The sequence below is a fragment of the Simochromis diagramma genome, unplaced genomic scaffold (assembly GCF_900408965.1).
Source record: "Simochromis diagramma unplaced genomic scaffold, fSimDia1.1 OVJJ01000596.1, whole genome shotgun sequence".
In the NCBI taxonomy this organism is placed as follows: domain Eukaryota; kingdom Metazoa; phylum Chordata; class Actinopteri; order Cichliformes; family Cichlidae; genus Simochromis; species Simochromis diagramma.
In genome coordinates, this window is record NW_024387245.1 from 6,986,960 (window position 1) to 7,007,269 (window position 20,310).

General features: G+C 38.1%; 1 long non-coding RNA gene across 3 annotated transcripts; it reads right to left on the reverse strand.

Annotated features, from left to right (window-relative positions):
* Positions 1–436: 436 nt before the first annotated feature.
* On the reverse strand, positions 437–20,310 carry LOC120747521. 3 transcript variants are annotated; one of them, XR_005699142.1, is made up of 4 exons: positions 20,156–20,310; positions 6,734–6,843; positions 2,757–2,842; positions 437–1,734 (listed from the first exon to the last, which is right to left on the reverse strand). It is a non-coding gene; the product is annotated as an uncharacterized LOC120747521 (long non-coding RNA). The 3 variants fall into 3 exon arrangements; XR_005699143.1 differs by lacking the exon at positions 2,757–2,842; XR_005699144.1 differs by lacking the exons at positions 437–1,734; positions 2,757–2,842 and adding an exon at positions 3,620–4,498.

The following is a 20,310-nucleotide window of genomic DNA, read 5'->3' on the forward strand; positions in this document are numbered from 1 at the left end:
TATGTATTATTTTTTCAATGAAAACACAGAGTAACGTTTATATGTAATTTTATTCCATTCTTTATTGGTAGTGGAGCAGCCGATCCAGCCTGGTGATGTTAGCTTGACCTGTGACATCATCAACTACACTGGTGTTCCAATTGTACAAATCACGAGTCCGTACTCCCGTACGTTCTCGGCGAGTACCCGAGAACGCGAGTACGTACTCGCGTACTTGAGAATTGAGAAAGGGCCAATATGTCATTTTTGTTTTAACATGTTACTATGTAACTTTTTTTGTAGAGGGTCTGCCACATGCTTGTTTCATGAAGATGGTTCTTGCTTTGCGGGAATGTTCCACAGTTTTATAGCATTTTGATTGAATTGTGTGACTGTTGTGTAAGTTGGTTTTATTGATGATGGCTGCAAAATAAATTTCCCAAAAGTGATATTTTGCATGTTAGGTGTAGGCATAGCAGTAAGAAGTTTGCAGGTTTATGATTTAAACTTACACATTGAAACATGAAAATACAGCATAGTAATAGATTTTATGTATAATATGCAGAGCAGCTCCATTTAAAATGCACATTTCACAGTTGTTTTACCAGTTCAAATTAGTTTTTTGTTTGATATTTCCCTGTTAATTTTACAAATTATGGATCCCCAATAAGCAATTATTACATGTAAAAATACAGGAAATATTCTATGAATATACAACAATTGTTGTGTGAAATTTTTTTTTTTTTTTTTGTAGATTTAACAGTTGTGAGTTTCCCAGCTGTGTGGTAACCCCAGCTGCCAGCGTTTTCCTGTAAAAACAGCACTTTAAAGAAGAAAAATAATATTTTATTTCATGTATTTTGCATTCATTTCATGCTAACTTGTAGCAACTTGTTTTTTGTTTTGTTTTTTAAAGAGGTGATATAGTGTAATCTCCACAACAGTAACTTCCATTATTTTCTTTATTGTGATGGTAATATCAGGGTTAGAAAAGCTTTTCAGTAGGCTTATATCACTGGAAATATTGTGTATTAAATGAAACTATTACTGTTAATTTTAATGAAACACTTTTTTCCGGTAATTCACATGTTGCATGTTGCAGTTTGGCTAGAAATGTTCTTTGTTCTTAACTATGAAGGATAAAGACCCGCTTTATCCATAATGTGAAAGCTTGTTGACTCTGCCTTAATATAGCAGAACATACTGTGATTTTTCACTCTCAGAGCAAATACACAGAGAATGAAAGGTCCTTTATACAATGCAGATGGATGCAGCTAGACATGAGGTTTAGACAAGATTTATGGGGATCATTTGAAAAATGCCAATTTTTATTAAAATTCAGGGAACTGCTTTATTGCAATATCATCTGCAATATTTCTTAAAGAGAAAGCAGAGCGGGGAAGAGGAATATTCCTCAAAGGAAAATGATTTATTTGCATTCAGCAGCCATGTAATATATGATTATAGTTTGTTGCTAATTTACTACTCAAGAGTGAACATATTTATACAGTGCAAAACCTTTCACCCAATTGTGTAATATCGCATCCGCTCTTGTATTATTGCCTGGGGATGAAAAATACGACTTTCTCCAAGAAGGTGCATCAGCAGTTAACAGAGAACAGCAATCTGCACGGTTTCTGAATAGTGTTTTCTTCTTATTCGTGCAGGTGCTGTGCTGCAGCCTAAACATCTGTGATTAAAGAGAAGCAGGTCGGAACTCTTTGCAGTCGGTACTTCAGAGTGGATATGCTGCCACTGGAGAGACAGAGTGGGAGAACAAAACATGTTTTGTTTAATAAATGTCTCCCTCTGGGGTTATCTAACCTTGTCATTGAACACCGCACCTACATTCGCAATCCAACCACCTGTGTACTAATTAACAACATGCATACATAGCATTGAACCTGAATTCTGTTGTTTTCATGTCAAATAATTGAAACTTAACCTTAGAGCAGCTACACGTCTATTTACCGTTCTTGTAATATTGTTATCATGTTACCTTCATTTACCACCTACATTTATTCACATTCACACAGATAAAAATCACTAATCCAAATTTATCAGCTGCATTAGTAGCTAATTACAAATTGCACTTAAGTGATCTCTTGTTGTTATGCAAAATCTCAAACTCAAGCAGGGTTATCTGCGGCACAAAAGTAAAGCTTCAAATAAGGAAAGCCAAAGAGAAATAATGTGAATAAGATCTCTGATTGAGAGTTTGTGCTGCAATCAATGAAAACAAGTCAAAATAAAGAACTTCAAGTTGATGTTGCACTGTACATTCAGGCTATTGCTGCTCCTGGAGAAAGAAACCATGTTTTGTGCAATCTGTACTTTTTGGATTATAATACTCTTTTGCATCCATAACTGAGCTGCTCATCAGTGCCATTGCAAACCCTAACGAGGCTTTGCAGATTTCCATTTCAGAAAGCATGAAGCACGTGAGCCTGCAGCTGCTGCGGCCATGGATACAGTAATGGAAAGAGGAACCGGCACTTCCAAATTTTGACAGGTGACTCCAACAATAACAATAAATTATCACCATATAGTGCAGTAACCACTGTAACCAATGATTCATGTCTTAATGAAACTGGGTCTGAAAAAGACTTGCTTTTTCGTATGCTATGAAGGGGCCACAAACATGATTTTAATAAACAGCATAATCTGCATTACAGGTCAGGCCAGCAGCGAGCAGAGACATGAATTCTGTTCAGTCACCGGGAGGCTTAAATTTTCAAATGTGTGTTATTTCATCCTTCAGTGGGTGGAATACTTACAATGAGCTGCCTCAAGGATTTTCTGTGAGTTATGGAGATATCTTGGGATATCCGCGGGGTGTTTCCACATATCATGGTTTAATTACCTCAAAAGAAACATTAAGATTATTGAATTTGTTTGCGAGACAAATTATTGTAAGGTTCAGTAACACAAATCATCAATTTATCTAATTTTTCTGTGGATTTAAATGGAAATATTTATCGGGGAAAAATACAATCCTTAATGCTGAAATGCCTTATTTTTGTTTTTAATGATCATGTAATAGACACACCTGGGTGCACTGTTGCCAATAGGGCCATTCTGCTAACAGCAGCTCTTTCGATTTGAAAGACTGAATAGTCTGGCTGCACTTTCTTGAGGAATGTTCATCCAATTATCGCCACAGACCCACACACCTCACACAAAGAGGTAAATAACACTCCCACAGGGCAAAATGTTGTAGATTTGAACTACAGCTCAACAGCAGCTCGGGCATCATCATTTTGTCTTTGTTGTGAACAGACGCAGCACAATAGTGACTTTTGTTCAGGGGCTGGCAAAAATTCTGTGAAAACCGGAGCAGATTTTGCAAAGAACGCCTCCCTGTCAGCCACCCTGCAAGTCAAGACGCTGGAGTTTAGATTCAGCTGATGTGATTATGTGACAGAAGAGTAAGTGATGCTGCAGAGCTCTGCCTCCCTCTGTTGGCTAGCCATTTAAAACAAGTTGTGTTGACAATGTGTTGGATTAACTGTGGAGCAAAACTGCTAATGATTTAGTGCTTTGTCCAGGGAGAAAAACTATAAGAGAATGAACTGTTTCTTGTGTGTGTGTGTGTGTGTGTGTGTGTGTGTGTGTGTGTGTGTGTGTGTGTGTGTGTGTGTGTGTGTGTGTGTGTGTGTGTGTGTGTCCCTTTACATGTGTTCATGCAGAAAATGATCTCTGCAACACCTCTAGGTGTGCAGGCGAGTTTCAAAGCTCTCTGTCAAGCAGCATGCAGGAGATTTCGAATTTAACTTTGATGAAACGTTTTTTCCTAGAAGCATTTCTGCTAATTCAGAATTTTGATTAAAGATTAGGGAAAAATGTAACCGATACATTGTGTTTGTATCCATTGATAGTCACCAGACTTCCAATTAAGCTATAAAACCCTCCTCGGCCGTGCGTTCACTTGAGGATGCAAAGAAAGTCACGTTTCACATTCAACAGCTGGCAACCATTTTTATTCAATACATATAGGAAATTGTCTTCTTTTCTTAGCATTCAAGCACAATTACTTACAGATAAGTGTCAGTAATCCAGTTAATATCTAACTAGACTAAATGGAATTACATTTGCACAATGCAGTTTCTTCTTGACATGGATCACTAGAGGTGGAGGCTTGACAGCATATGCTGTTGTTTGACTGTGTTCAGATGGATTTTAACAGTTTATAGCCAATCTACATGCCTAAAAACACCTTAAAAGCACAGTAGGTTTGAATTGTACAACTATGAAATGTACTGTAATTGATTTTTTAAATTTACAAATAATCCACAAACGATGGTTTCCGGTTCACATAGATAGACAGATAGTTCCAACATTAACATGCAGCGATGTGGCTTTTCAGTATTTGTGTTTCAGGTGTTTTTTTGAAGTACTCCTGTGTGCACAGAGCAAAAACTATCCCACTGTCATTCTGTGGAGATGAAGGGATGACAGCATTTCTGAAAGCGCTGACACCTGCTGACAGATAGATGAGACAACAAGGAAGCGCATCAATCTGAAACAAGAAACGCAGAGAAGGAAGTTCTAATCTGTGCATGTATTTCTTTTCTTTTTTCTTTATTTAGCAGGTTTCAGTTGAGCTTCTTGTTGTTGTTGTTTAGTTATCTCTGATTTGATTATATCCCCACACGCCAATACGTGCATGGGCATAAGCATTTGGACACATGCAGAGAGAGAGGGCAGCGCAGGCCCCTTTAAAGATAGAGTATGCTCAGAGGGCTAAATGTTTTTCACGACCACGTTTGAAGACGAATGATAAGACAAACAGGATACAGAGACTTGGCAATGTGCCAAAGTGAAGATTAGGACCTAATCTTCAGATGGTTGAATGTGAGAGTAGTGGGAAAAAAGCACATCAAAAAAAATATATACTTGATTTATTCAATGTGTCTATTTTTTGGAGACAGTTTGAGGAATTCCTTTTCCTGTTTCATCAAGCCAGCGCCTCAGCGCTACAGAAACAGGGTCTGTAAAGAAAAGGCTAAGCTTTGATCTCAAAGCTTGATCTTTTTTCAAACCAATACGATACCGAGACTTGGATCTGAGTACTTGCCGATACAGAGTACAAAAACCGATACTTCTACCACACACAGACACACAAGTGCATTGAATTGGAAGACAGATCTTATTTTATTCTCTGCCGATAAAAAATAAAATCTTAATAAAAATGACCACAAACAAACAAACAAACTCCTCGTCAATCCACTGCGCCGTTAAACTGAGGACTGACATCGCGCGCACACACTGCTTGTCTTTACCTCTTCAGAAAGTTTTAGCACCATTATCTCCCTGATGTATGGGCGGCTGGGAACTTTATATCGCGGCTCGAGTATGCTGAGAAGACGGTGCAATCCTATGTTTTCCACGACCGACAGTGGCTGTCATCCAGAGCGATAAAATGAGTCAGAGCCTCTGTTATTTTAACTGCCCGTGGATTTTTTGTTGCTTTTCCAAAGCCTGAGTTTAAGTTGGCTGTTCTGGTCCACACTGCTGACATTTTGTTTAGCCTAGCTACAGCAGCCTCCAGTTTCTCTTTTTTATCTGGAGCCGCCAGCCTCACTCGCCTAAGTCTGTGCGGTATTCTGCACAGACTTAGGCAGAATAAGTCTGTGCAGAATACACAATCTAAAAAATTACAACAGAAATGACCAGCCACCCTCTGATAAATGAAATAAGTTGGTATCGGTTCATGGTATCGGTTAACTTTTACGAGTATGAGTACACACACATTTTACAGTATCGGCCCCAATACCAGTATCGGTATCGGTGCATACGTGTCAAGTATGTAATTTATTGGTTCTGCTGTTCCTAAAAAGTACCTGTTGTTTAAAAAAAATAGCATTAGTCTATATTTATTAATACTAGTAATAGCTTATAATATATGCATAAGTAATATATATTAAAATTGAACAAAGAACATTTTTGTTTTCCTTGTTACTTTTATATTAGCTCTTCAAATCTATACTTGCAATTAGTTATATTTCCTGTTTAGCTCTAAAAAAAACAAAAACAAGTCTATTTCACTGGATTTGAAGTTCCTGTTTGATGTTGCTTCAAACTTAAAACCTATTCTTAGTCTATATTTTAGCTCAACAGTAGAAATCAGGGATCTGTGAGTTTGAGCATAGTGCATGACAAAAGTCGATAAAGGCAAGGATCTTTATTCGTTGCACAAACACACAAATGCAATTACTGCCGCGTGATGGTTACTGTCAACACGGACTTTGCACCGAGGAAGACTGAAGGGAGAGGGAGAGCATGTGCAATAAATCTAATAATAGCCAGCAGATGAGTCTATAGGAATGCATTTATCTTATATGTTTAAAATGCTACGTACTTAGTCATTTTCAAGTAAGACCTCCTTATAAATGATAAGGCCTGGATTGTGAAAACTTTGGTCACTTGGTGTCAATTTAAGCGGCCAGCACATAAACAAGGGTTGGAGAACAAAACAAAAGCCAAAAAAAAGCAAAAACTACTATTTTAGTGTTTGCGTGTCCGATGAGAGTTGGAATTTTGTGCTAATTTACTGTAACATGATGTCAGAAGTACTGGAAACTGGAGGTTAGATTTAGAAATGTATTGTTTACCTGCTCTGTCTGTGGCCTGAATTAATGGTATGAAGGGCCATCGAGGGTTTTCTGACATTTGCAATGATTTATGATCCCATTAGTTTTGTTTTACAAAATGATCATATGTGCACAAAACAATAGGTTCAGAGTTGGCTTACCTGCATGTTAAGACAGTAATATATTTTTTCCTTGCTGCCGTAAAAGAGATCGGATGCCAAGACAATTCCAGGATGTCGGTGAGTCTCTGGTTTTCTCTCTGTTTAGATTTCTGTTTGAGAGAGAGGGAGACACATCAACAAATACTAGCACGAGAGAAGGAAACCAAGGATGGACCAGTCGCGGCTCTATGTGACTTCCAGATAATTCCTCCAAAGGTCACTCTGGTTATTTGATCAGAGCTATAAACAACTTATTTATCAGTAAAGTTGTGGCCCAGTATTAACTATGTGCATTATTTGCTAATTATGTTATCTCTTTTTTAGCACTTTGTGGCTGTAGTTTGTAAAATCTTTGGGGGAAATCTTGAAGAGACAGACACAAGAAGCATTTACAAAATTTAATGCTCAGAGCACAAACTCAACTGTCATTCAGCGTTTTCTGTTTAACGGATACAGGTGTGCACATAGCGATAAAAAGGTCCTGAAAGCACAGTGAGCAGCAAAGAAAGCTAATGATTAACATGTATAAATAAAGGGTCACTGTACTGAAATAACACCTGTACTTACTTTAAAAAAAACATAAGACAGAACCTGACATTTTGCAGGCACATCTAGCTTCAGCCATCCACAGCAAAAAACATGAACCTTAATTTAAATGTAAAATTTGTCATAAACATAGGAAATGCACTGTAACTGACAGAAGAAAAGTCACCTTTGGCTACAGCTGTGTATTAAGAAATACAGCTCACACACTGAGTCAGTTGTGTCCTGCTGTGTAAAAATGAATTCACAGTGTGTTGGCATTTTAAAAAAGCGAAATAACACATTTTTATTAATACTGCTAATATTCCTCTAGCAGAGGAGCTTCTGTCTGTGTACAGTCTGTAGACCTTCTAACCTGCATCTATGACTTGAGGCTGAATCAGTAATGTCTTTATCAAATGATGAATTTTTACTTTATCTTAAGAAACTGTTCCTGATGCCAATTCATAGAGTTGCCCGCTGTACCATAATCATTTACTTTAACTTAGTAATTAAAAAAAAAAAAATTAAAAGCTGATAAAATGTATAACATTGCTATTCACAAGAAACTGCTGTGGTAAAATACTGCCTGATTCAGTACATATTTTTGCCTTTTAGAGAAGAAACAAATACATATACTTTTACGTGAATATTACATATTTTGCACAGAGCTCTGTTCCTGTTAAGTAAATGCGCCTATCTATTGTTTTCATTTGTTTCATCATCTTTGAAGAAATCCCCTGTCTACGACCTTGGCGAAGAGCACAGGATAGGTGTCCCCATCAGTCATGCAACCATATGTTTGTAAGCACTGTCTGGACAACAACTCTCTAAAATAGACTTTTCCATTGAGACATTGTGTTCACTCATTTGGCCTTATTTGGCAGCTTCCACATATAGGCACGTATCAACATCCACAGATTTGTGATAGTTTTATTGCACTGCATTTAATGACATTTGTGTTTGTGTTGTTTTTGTGTTGTTCTTTATGATGTTATTAAAAAAAAAACACTCATACTGTGTGTGCTTCCTGAACTAGTACCTGGCAGACAAGCACAACTCAATAAAAATTTGTTTTTATAATAACAAACTTGCTGTTTAAGATGTGTGCGTGTGTGCGTGCGTGTGTGCGTGCGTGTGTGTGTGGGTGTGTGTGTGTGTGTGTTAGACAACCTGCACTTCACAGAGAACATGCTAACTTTATTGCTCCTATGATTGCTATTATGTAAGCCGATGGCAGTTCAGATAAAAATCTAGTTATTTTAAGCTGTGAAAAAAACAATTGGTAATAAATCATACAAAGAACATGCTGTAACACACGCAGACAGAAATGCAGACAGAATGTAACAATAGTTCCAGCTATTTTCGGGTTCCTCTGTATCATCTCAGCCAAATTGAGGGAAAGGTCATCTGGAGAAAATATCAGTAACTAAATACAAAGTGATAAATTCAGAAACAAAATACAACATGTGTCAGTGAATGTCATTATTTTTAAAGGGACACCCCCCCCCCCCCCCCCCCCCCCACCTTAAATCTCATTTAAAAATGTAACAGGGTATTGCATCAACCTGTTACTCCTTTGTTTGTGTTGGGTGGCGTGTTCTATAGTCCTTCGATATTTCCTACTCTGTATCCTCAAACTGCGCGGAAAAACATTGGGAAATGAGATAAACACGCATGCTATGTCCAAGGACACGATACATCCTGTGCAGTGGACGGTAAGGATCTCAAAGTTGAACGGAGGTGATGCTTGGAAAATTCCTTCGGTTAACTGGAAAAAAGGAAAAAATTCAAATTATAAAAGGTGTGAGGCACACGCGAAGGGCCACGAGTTATTTTTTCCAAAAAATATGAGGCTCATAAAGTTACCTTTCATATATTACTTTTTTTTTTTTTTTTAAATCTAAATGGTTCACGGTTAATTTTTTTGGTCAGTACATCTTGACAGGTTCTTGGATAGTAAACTCAAACTACTTGTATGCCAAGATAAATAATGTTAAAATAAACTCTGGATCATTTCACTGACAAAACCTTATTCAGAAAGTGTTGCCTTGAACATCTTTTCCTTGAGAAAGTGTCACTGTGTTGGAGTTCTGCCTTAATCAGTACAGGAAGAGCAAGGCCACCAAGTTTTTCTTTCCCCCCAAGACAGACAAAAAATTGATTTCAGATGTTTTGACTGTCCTGTTTGAGATCTTTTCCCAAAGTCGGAACACAATGAGAAGTGACAGCGATGATGTGTGAAAGAGAGAAGGCGCCTTCAGCGGAAAAGGAATTGGAAGAATGAGCATGTTTTATTCATTGTAACCGTGCCACCAAACATACAGGCTTAATCATCCAGAGTACACGGATTGTTTTTCAAACCAATGCAATTTAGATTTTACTCTGGCCTGTTTGATGAGGCAGAGTTGTAGTCATAAGAAAATTAAATAACAGCAGGGAGTTTGTGGCAATATTGTTTCCTGTAATCGTGCCATAGCCAAGATGTAAATGCATATGATATGCTTTTGGCAGGCTTACATGGCAGCAAGACCTGCAATTACGCATTTGTGATGACTGGCAAAGACTCTTTCACATCTTTGTGGAAGAATTTTGGCCCATTCCTCTTTGCAGAAACATTTTAATTCAGCCACACCGGAGGGTTTCAGAGGTTGAACGGCCTGTTTAAGGTCCTGCCAAAGCATCTCAATCAGATTTAAGCCTGGACTTTGGCTAGATCACTCCAAAACCCTAACTTTTATTATTTTAGCCATTCAGAGGTGGACTTACTGGTGTGTTTCAGATCAGTTATTTTCCACACAGATCGAGATAGGTTTGGCTAGGCTAAAGCAACATTTAAAAAAAAAACTGGCTACTGCCAGTGCTACTCTTCAGCCCAGCAGACACACCTATGGTATTCATTTGTAAATCCAACGTCACTCGTTCTAAAGTTATTGAGAAGTAACATTTGAACTTTGCAGAAACATAAGCAGTAAAAGAATGCTGTGTTAACATCTAAGCTAAAGCACGGCCTGCAATATAACAGTTGTTAGTAATAAAGTCATCAGCAACAAGAAACTCATTACCTCCCCTGACTCACCTTAACATGTAATTGTAATGACTGTATTTGATGAGAACACGATGGATACATCGGCATAGCACCTTGATGTTCAGCAGTTCTGTGGGCTTAAATTAACAGGTTTGGGTGCTGTGAGAACGTCAACAAATCTGAGCACACAGCTGGACCTTGAAGTGAAACAATACAAATTCTGGATCAAGGGGGGGGGGGGGGGGGGGGGAGCCATGGCAACTATTTACTGTTGCCTACATTGTAGCTGGGTGACTTTACCAGGTTGCAGTGGTGCAGCGCAGGAAAGGAAAGGCTGAGCATGAGTAATTTATGTCCTTTCTTGGAAAGTCATTGCTCCCTTGCTCTCCAGCGGCGCTACACCTCTTAAACAGAATTATAAATGACAATTGCAGTGGGAATGAGTGGAGTCACGTGGGGATCCACAGGTAGGGTCAACAACTTTGCACATTGTCATTGTAAAATAATTAAAATAAAAAATAAAAAATCATGTTAGAGAGCCCAGAGTTCCCTCCTATGGAAAACAGTATGGTCTGTGTGCAAAAAAAAAAAACAGCTGTACAAGAGCGCAATATAAATTGCAATGAACAGCTAAAATATTGTTGCACAACTCAACTAATATGAGTAAATGAAACCACTACATACTTACATAGTTAAAGTAATGCAAAATAGACTGAGATAGCATGTTTTTGTTAAACAACACAATCAGCAGTTCGAAGGCCAACAGGGAATCCAACTGAAATCAAAGCTTAAAAAGAAATGGTCATGTTCTTTCTTTTAAACAACCAGTCATCAGACCAGAGGACCTGGGGGCCTCAAGGGTATAAGATGACATCTGTCTATTCAAAGCCCTCAGTCATAAATCATAGCTGCTTTTTTGAGATCGTACAATATAATAAGGTGTACTCCTACTTCTCTTAGTAAGAAGACCTGATATAATTATCAAAACATTATCACAGAGTCTCTGATCCCCCTCACTAACGAGAGCTCTTTAGAGTTGGATATCTCTAAGATCAAAGAGCTGTGCAATGGGAGAGCTGACATCTGGTGCTGCTACCCACCCACTTTTTCAGCTGCTGGGAAAAGGGGGAAAGGTCAGGTTGAGAAGCAGGTGGGAGGAACCGCAGATATCTGGGCACCGGAGTAGAAAGAAATACAGATGTTTGAGCTCTTCTGAGCACACAGACTCTGTGTAGCTAAAGTGGCTTTTGTTCATAAGAGCATGTTAATACAAGAACTAAAAGTCAAACACAATTGAGATTGCTTAACAACTAAATGTTACTCAAGGCCACATTTCCTGCCTTCCAGAAATCCCATTCCTATAAAACTAAATTGCCTTTGCTAATTATACTGTGCTACCATTGTGATCAGAGGCAGAACTTTATTTTGAATGAAGCAGGGTTTACATTTCAAAACAAAATATCAAGAAAACTGCACGACAACAGGCCATCACAAGCTACAGTACACCTAGTAGTGGTTCCAAGGCTGGGTAAAGGGTTGGGCTGCATCAAGAAGGGCATGCGGTGTAAAATCTGTACCAAGTCAGAACACAGATGGATCCATCTGTTATGGCAACCCCATGGGAATTAAGGGAGAAGCTATGCATGTCAGAGGAGGTGGACGGTGTGCCTACAGAGCACTCAATTTTCACATGAACTTTTTAAAAAAATGTTAGCTTCTACAACAAAAAAAAGGGGGGTCGCAATCAGTGATGGGAATAACGGGAATAACGGCAATAACGACGGCCCGCTTGCATGTTCTACAAAAAAAAAGTGCTTTGGTGGGTATCTGACGGACAAACACCAAACCAGTTCCACATCACTGAAGTGGCACCATTTTTACAAACCTATTCTGGTTCATCCGTTTCACTCAACGATCCGCTTTCTCCCTTCTCATTCTCCATTGCCGCCATGCTTTTTCGGCCATGTGCGTATGAAAACAAAGGCACTGTGTGCATGCACCTTTTACCCATATTCTATCGCGATATTTCATTTTCTTATCGTTGCCTAACATTGTACCGGTATTACCGTGAACGGTATGATATGGTCCAGCCCTAGTGTTGTGACTAGTTTCGTGTTGTGTGTCAGAACAATGAGGTAACTGCTGCTGTCTCCAGGTAGAAAACATGAGTGATACACCTGCTGCTGTCAGACCTGCAGGCATCAGGCTGTGATGTTCTCCTTTATAGTGGACAGAAATTTTTGGAGTGGCACAAATATTTTGTGTGGCATCTTATTGATGCAGAACAGCTGACTGTTCTGTAAATAGTTTGAAATGGTTATTTAAAAAGGGGTAAAAGGTAAATGGCTGCAAATAACTTTGTTGTTTGCAAAGCTTGTGCATATGATTTTAAAATTGACAATTTATATTTGCATTTAAAGTTATGAAATATGATTCATTAAACATGTTTGTGGCTGTTACAGTAAAAAAATATAACTTTTTCTACTCGGATTTTATGTTTTTTGTCTGATTTAAGATCAATTGTGTTAATACAGTATGTCAAAATGAAAACATAACTGTAAATTCAGACATGTGAGGTTGTGCTGAAAAGAATGACACCAAACAAGGCAAAGTAAATAGTTTTTAAAGGTGAAATGTAGAGGTTTAATCAAAAGTAGTTAAAAATGGCCAATTATACCCTGGACCCCAGAGGGTTAAACATTTTTTTTAAAGTAATGCAATAGTTACTTTTCAAGTAATTAATTACTTTTAAAATCTTGTAACTCAGTTACTAACTCATTTGTTTTTTGAAGAAGTAACTAGTAACTATAATTAATTACTTTTTCAAAGTAACTTGCCCAACACTGGTCGTGATTGAAAATGTAAATGAAAGTGATATGCAATTAATTTGAATTTATAAAAATGTATTAATTTAATACGTTCATTTATTAAAATCATATATATTCATTCAAACTAGTAAAAAGATTCTCATTTCCTTTAATTGATATGTGATCTTTTTTAAACCCTTAAAAGTATAAATCTTTTTCAAAAGTTTTGAATTCCTTTCGTAAAAGTAAATAACTTCTCGCAGGGTTTTAGCTAGGAGGCTGACCTTTTACACAATGGACAGCTTCTGTATAGCTTCATGATTAGCGAGCTATGATTGCATTAGTACCCACACGTCCAGCTGCGGCTGTTTCAGAGAGAAAGAATCTGCTTCTTGCATCAGATGATAACAGCTAATTAAATGAATGATTAACACAGAAATTTGTTTGTTTGAGTGGGAGGGATGTTTCTACATTCCTCCAGCCTCTCGCTGTATACATATAAGAAACATGCTGCTTTTTTCATACATTTCTGTTGTTTTTTTCAACGTCTCCCAGAAGAGAAAAGTAAAGAAAGTCTCAAGCAAAAGTAATTGTTTTCACACTTCCTAAATGTCAATGTGACTAATAAACCGTTAAGTTTCTTCAAACATTGACATGTTTATGTAACTACTGTCTAATAAACTTGACATTGTCTTCCTGTTGTTGTTAAACTGTAAATCTATATATCCTGTTATGTCTGTCAATGTTTCTATGTACAGTGGCATTTCAAAAGGGGGAGCATGCTATTACAGCTGAGGGTTCTGCCGATGCGTTTTCCTGTTATGTGTTACATGCTTGATGTTTAAACATAGCTGGTTCTAAGACTTTCATCACGTTGTAGCCTATACAATGAAAACCACAGGAGGCCAATATAAGACAATGGATATATTTCCTAATGCCTATTTATAAAATTAGGCCAACACATGAAAAGGGCTCTGGATTTGTATTCTTCAGTAGGGTTCTCCTTTGAAGTTGTATGTATATTATGACTGTGTTTGCATTTGGACCTGTTTTCCAGGCATGTTATTTGCATTCTCAAAGCGCTTATTCCTGAATGACAACACACCCTGTGGATTTACAAAGTTGCAGACGAATAATGGATAATGGCAAAGGCATGTGCCTTTCAAGGCTAAGCAAAGTGTCTCAGTACAAAAGCAAGATAGTAAGACTGCAGATTTACTTCTGTGAGAGAGAAAACCAGAGCGATGGAAAGGTCTGCAAGAGTCTGTGATAATGAGTTTTCACATTAAAGACATGCAAAGAAGAAGCCACCAGTCAATGTGATCCAGACCAATTCGGTCACCTTCTTTGGTCAAAGCCCATTTAAAATGCAGTGAGGCTAAGTGGAAAATTGTTCTGTGGTCAGACAAATCAGTTTGAATTCTTTGTGGAAAGCACAAATGTTGCAATTTCCAGCATCCTCAGCAGAGAAATCCAGACATCCCTCTTCACAGCCACCTCTTCCAGCTTATTCAGGGGAACACCGAGGTGTTCACAGGCCAGCCAAAAAATATAATCTCTCCAGCTGGTCCTGGATCTACCACAAAGCCTCCTCCTGTGTGGACATGCTCAGAACACCCCACCCAGGAGGTGCCCAGAAAGCATCCTAGACAGATGCCCGATCCAACTCAACTTGCTCCTTTTGATATGGAGGAGTAGCAGCTGTACTCTGAGCCCTTCTCAAACACTATTGAATGGTACGAGCACTTTATTATAACAATGCATCAAGTGATAATATGAAAATAGTTCACAAGGGCAAAAGCAAATTTCAGCTTATAGATTAGCTAAATACAACTTTTTATTGTTTAAACTGCCAGGCACAATTTTCAGTATAAAAAAACTATTTCTCATTTCATAATGTGGGAGAGCCAGTAAAAGAACAATTGCACAGCAACAAAACTTTTAACATTTACGTTACACCATACTAAATTACACTTACTAAGATGTCTGCGACTTTAATTTCTAGTTATTACAAATTCAAGAAACTGCTTTTATGAATCAATAAACACACAATAAACACAGCCTAAAGACTTCAGCTTAACCACCCCACCACACACAAAAACACCTCAAGATGATTCGCCCAGAGAGAGCCTAAAAGGGCAGACATGTGCTTGAGAATTTCACTCCAATCATGTTATGGCTTCCTCTTTAAAGTAAATGCAACTAAAGTGCAGTAATACTTAAAAAGCCACACCCACATTAAGACTATAATACTGAGAAGGCTGACTGCACTTCCTAATATAACTTGATTACAGAAGCTTCCTCTGGTACAAAAAATGCATCACATATAAAGTGGTAGGTTAGATCAGTGGAAGTATTTCCATTTTCCTCAAATAAGCAACTTCAAAGGCTTTTATTGTTGTCTACATCCTCTATATGATGTATTTGAACTTCTACACTCAGGGAGGAGATTTGGTATAGTTCCATTTTCTATTTTAAAGGTCTCAGCATGTGGCCCAGGGGAAGTCATTCAGTGAAGTGGAAGCCTCCTTCCAATATCATCAGAATGGGCACAGCATCTTTTCATGGGTTTTTATCATTAATAAACCAAATGTGGATGTTCTCATGAAACTGTTATTTACACTCTGATTTACAGTTGATGGAAGTTTTCAAATCTCACAGAGAAACAGAGAGATATACAGTAATCACTGTTTCCTCCAGTATCTCTCACCCATGGAGCAACTAAAACAAACATCTGACTTCACATCCAAAATCCATAATCCGAGGTCCCCAGAGAAGAGCTGTTGCTGAGAAAAAGTCGTATTTATATGAATTAATGATAATTTTAGGGTGCTTCAACACATCTACTCCGTCCTGTACTTTAGTATATTTGGGGCTAAAGTCTACTGCATTTTTATGAGTATGAACTTGGAGCATTGTTGCAAAGCAGAGTATAACAATGCAGACCTGCATAAAAGCGAATACCTGGTGTGGTTAATGTCAAATGTGAAATGTACTCTAGTTCTCCAAATGCTGACTGGTTGGACAAAACACTTTCAAAATCACCAAGAAATGGGGAAAGAAATATGCAAGTGTGTTGAGTGTCACACCGTGAGGAAATAACTATGCTGCAAAAAGCTTTAGCAATCAGATTACTGTGTCTGAAAAGTGTGTCTAATGCAGTGGTGCTGCTGTGGCCCACATCAGAAGCAAAAAGAAAAGCTATTGCCCCACATACTACAATTATTATGGAGTATAGGAGTATTATGACTCAGCAACAACCATGAAAATATCTGAATGCATCAGCATGTCACAACACCGACCATATTACTGATATATAATGGGGATAGGAAGGCTCTAACCTTCCTTGCTATTAAGATCATGATGATCTAACAGGAAACAAGTATGTGTTAGTCACTCTATGTGACAAAACATTTTTAGGTTAATACATATTTTGGTATTTAGTATATTACACAGTTTGAAACCATGTCATATTATTTTTAGTTATTTTTGGGTCCTACAGAAACACTAGATTTTCTTGTATCAAAGCGAATGAAGAAGAGAAGTCAAACGTCATCTATCTCTGGTAAACAGGTTAGCACAAGAGCGTTTGCAGGAGAGGCTGTACACGAGAAATACCTGAAGCATTTTAACCCATTTAATGAAAGTAACAGGGATCAAAGCAATACATGTATTGCCTGGAGGTCTGATTTTTTCCAACCACGCTCTGGAAGGAAGCAAGTTACGACAAATACAGGCTTACAGGGTAATTACACCAATGAATTACAGATTAGGCCAAAAAAACAACAACATATATATATGTCTAAGCAACCATTAGATGTATCAGACTGACAGGGTTACTGATTGACCTTAACATATGCACATGATCAAATCACAAAAACCAGGGAGTGATGAAAAATGACCACTCTTTATCAATATGTAAAGTTACAAGACAGCTCTCAGGACTACTTGGCCTTATAATTCATAAGGGGGTGTATCATGTAAACAGACTGCAATAAAGAGCAGTTTGTATTTCAAAGCTGGTTTAATTCAGTATTTGGAAAACATTGTAATTGTGGGGCAGGACACAGAAATCCTATAACCTTAAAGAAGTGCTTAAAAGCCTAAAACTAATGCTTACAGAGGGAATATACTTTCACCCAATAACACAGTGTGTCATACTTGAGAAATGTCACTGGCGCAAAGGGAATTCACATGATCCCAAAGCGGCAGCACCCACTACCACCACTAATAGCTGTTACTAGTAAACTACATTCAGTTCTCCATTTGATCAGTCACTATAGTGAGTCCATGTCTAATTTTGCCACTCCAATAACCCCATGACAGGATTACTGCAGAGACTGGGAGTCGTTAGCGTCATGTGATAAATGCTCCTGATTTTAGCTGGATTTATTGTGCCTGTGAGATTTAGTATAAAACAAGTGAACAGCACGGAAATCCTGATGCGTTATCCTGACTTCCATTAGCAGATCACAGATTTCCTAAACCAAACACAGCGCTCTTGGTGCCTTGCATTCCTACCTCTGCATATGAAAAGCAGAAGAAACCCAAAAAGACTTTGCACAGCATATGTCGTCTGAAAAATCAAAGTATACACAGCAGAGGATGCTTGCATTTGTGAAACTTCGATTTGACCTCACATGAAAACTGTGTTCTCAGGAGTTTTAGGGTCATCCTATAAAATACACCTGGCAGGTTTTTTTTAACAGATAGATTTCAGCCACTGTGGGAGTGAATGAATGCGCTCTCCAAAGGCCTTCTATGGCGGTGTACACTTGATACGGTAATTGAAAAGCAGCAGAATCTGTGTAATATGCAGCAACGTATAGAAAACGCATTTCACAGACTGTGATTTCTGCATCTGGGAGAGGACACACCTTCAATTTTCAAGGGATGTTAAACAGATGCCTGTTATGGATGGATATACACGCTGGCCTGACGTTATTCAAATGCAGAGCACCGCAGCCAGCAAAACAAATGCCCAAAGGGATAGTGACAGATGATGGACCTCAATTTATATCAGGTGAATTTGAGCTATTGCTAAAGTTGAAAGCAGTCAGACATCAATAATTCATTCCACTGCCCAGCCTCAAATGTGTTGGCAGGAAAACTGCAGTAGCGAAAAAACATCTCCAAAAAGCAAATAGACCAGCTGGTGGTTTGTGTTATTACAGCACTGTATTGCTAATTTGTTGTTATGTACACAAACATATGGAGCACAACTACCAAGAAAATAATAGCCATTTCTGATAAAAGAGGCCTATGCTAGACCGTCTCTAGTAAAAGCAGAGGTATCTCAAACTGATCTCATCACTGCCGGTAAAGGAAACGGGAACATGTGATGATATGTAAAATGGGCTTTGTATACAAAGAGAAAAATCTGGGTTCATGAACACACTGGAATAAATGCTGGAACCGACTCAGATAACCATGAGATTATCATTGAGGAGCATACACCAGAGGACTGTCAGAACTCTGTGAAAGCTTTCAGGGGGAATGTGTGCCTTCTTCAGTAATCGGAATTATTGGATTAAAGTCTCACCATATGGACACAAGGCTGATAAATGGAATAACCTGAGTGTCTGAGCCAGCCTTGAGCCATTCATTGTTTTCCTTGTAATTTTTTTTTCAATATGGCATGGTGTCACTGAGTTTGCATCACTCGTCTGACTGTGAACATCCCCTTTACAGAGATACAGAGAATTGGATGAATGATGTGTGGCCCAAAAGACAAAAACTACTCATCCTGATTCATTGTTTCCTCATTTTGCTAACTCCATAAGGTTTTTTTCATAAAATTTTAGTTTACTTTTTTTTAAATAATGTATATGTATATTTATGTATATATAAATATATATTTACTGCTCAAAAAAAAAAAAAGGAGGCACTTTTTAATTCGAGTGAAGCATAAGTCAGTTAAACATCAGGGATGTTGATGTAGCAGAGTGGGCTGTTAATCACTTTCAGCTGCTTCACCAAATTAGACTGAAGGAACAGTTGGAGCAGATATGGAAGGAAAATTTCAATGTGATCCCAGTGGTACAAGGAGCATTAGGACCTTTAACCCCAAAACTGGAAAAGTGGTTTCAGGAAATTCAAAGCACAACATGGTAAATGGTAAATGGTCTGTATTTGTATAGCGCTTTACTAGTCCCTAAGGGCCCCAAAGCGCTTTACACATCCAGTCATCCACCCATTCACACACACACATTCACACACTGTTGATGGCAAGCTACATCACCAACATCAGAGGTCTCAGTCAAGAACAGTGCAGTGCTAATAATGGCTAAGATACTGCGCAGGACCCTCAAACTCCCAGAGCTCGAGGATCATATATATGAAGCTAAATTCCATCTTATTTTTTAACAATTATATTTTTTTTGTCAATTTTAGGTTATTCACTAGAATTTGGAATCACAAATGTGTCTTTTTCTAATTTTGACGTTTCATTTGACCTTTGTCTTTTATTAGGTGTTTCTAGGAAGCACTTTGGAACACTGGCTTTGAAAAGTAACGGTTTTTTAAATGGTTTAAACCAGGAGATGTGTGTGATGCAAGCTTTTATTCTTAACAACTTTTAAGAGCAACCTACTTTGCTCTGTAGGCCAGACCAGTGGAATTCCCCTTTTTGTCAGTGGAAAAAAGTTCAATTACTCATTTAATCCTTGAGATATCGTAACATAAGAAAAAGAAGTCCAAGCAAGCATTGGTTTAAAAAGTCACCTAGATAATGAAAAAAAAGCTATCCATTTTAGTTTAATTTTTGCCTCAGCCTGTAGTTAGGCTGTCTTCCCACAACTGTAGTGGAAAGTAAGGCATGTTTATGGAAAGTAGTCCAGCAGCCTTTAGCTCACGGTTTAATTAAATAGAAACAAATTTCTTTGGGTTAACCACTTCCAGCTCACTGCGGAAACTACTATCTTATCTGCCCTTGAGCAAGGTGAAGGGCTTTTGACATAAAGCAGTAGCCGGAAGTGTTGCGCGTGTATATGAGTGAAATGATATCCGTCTGGCTCTGAGCTTTTTTAATCAGAGCACGAGAAAGTGGACGACTTATTGACTCACCACGTTTTCTGGTGTCACAGATAGCGCTCAGATTACACATAACGACAAACGTAACCACCTTCAGTCACATACAGTGAAACCGCGTTTCAGTTTTGGAGCAGTTGCCCGCAGCTGCGCTAACAGTGATACGTTTAGGGTTGCTCAGCATGTGGTGG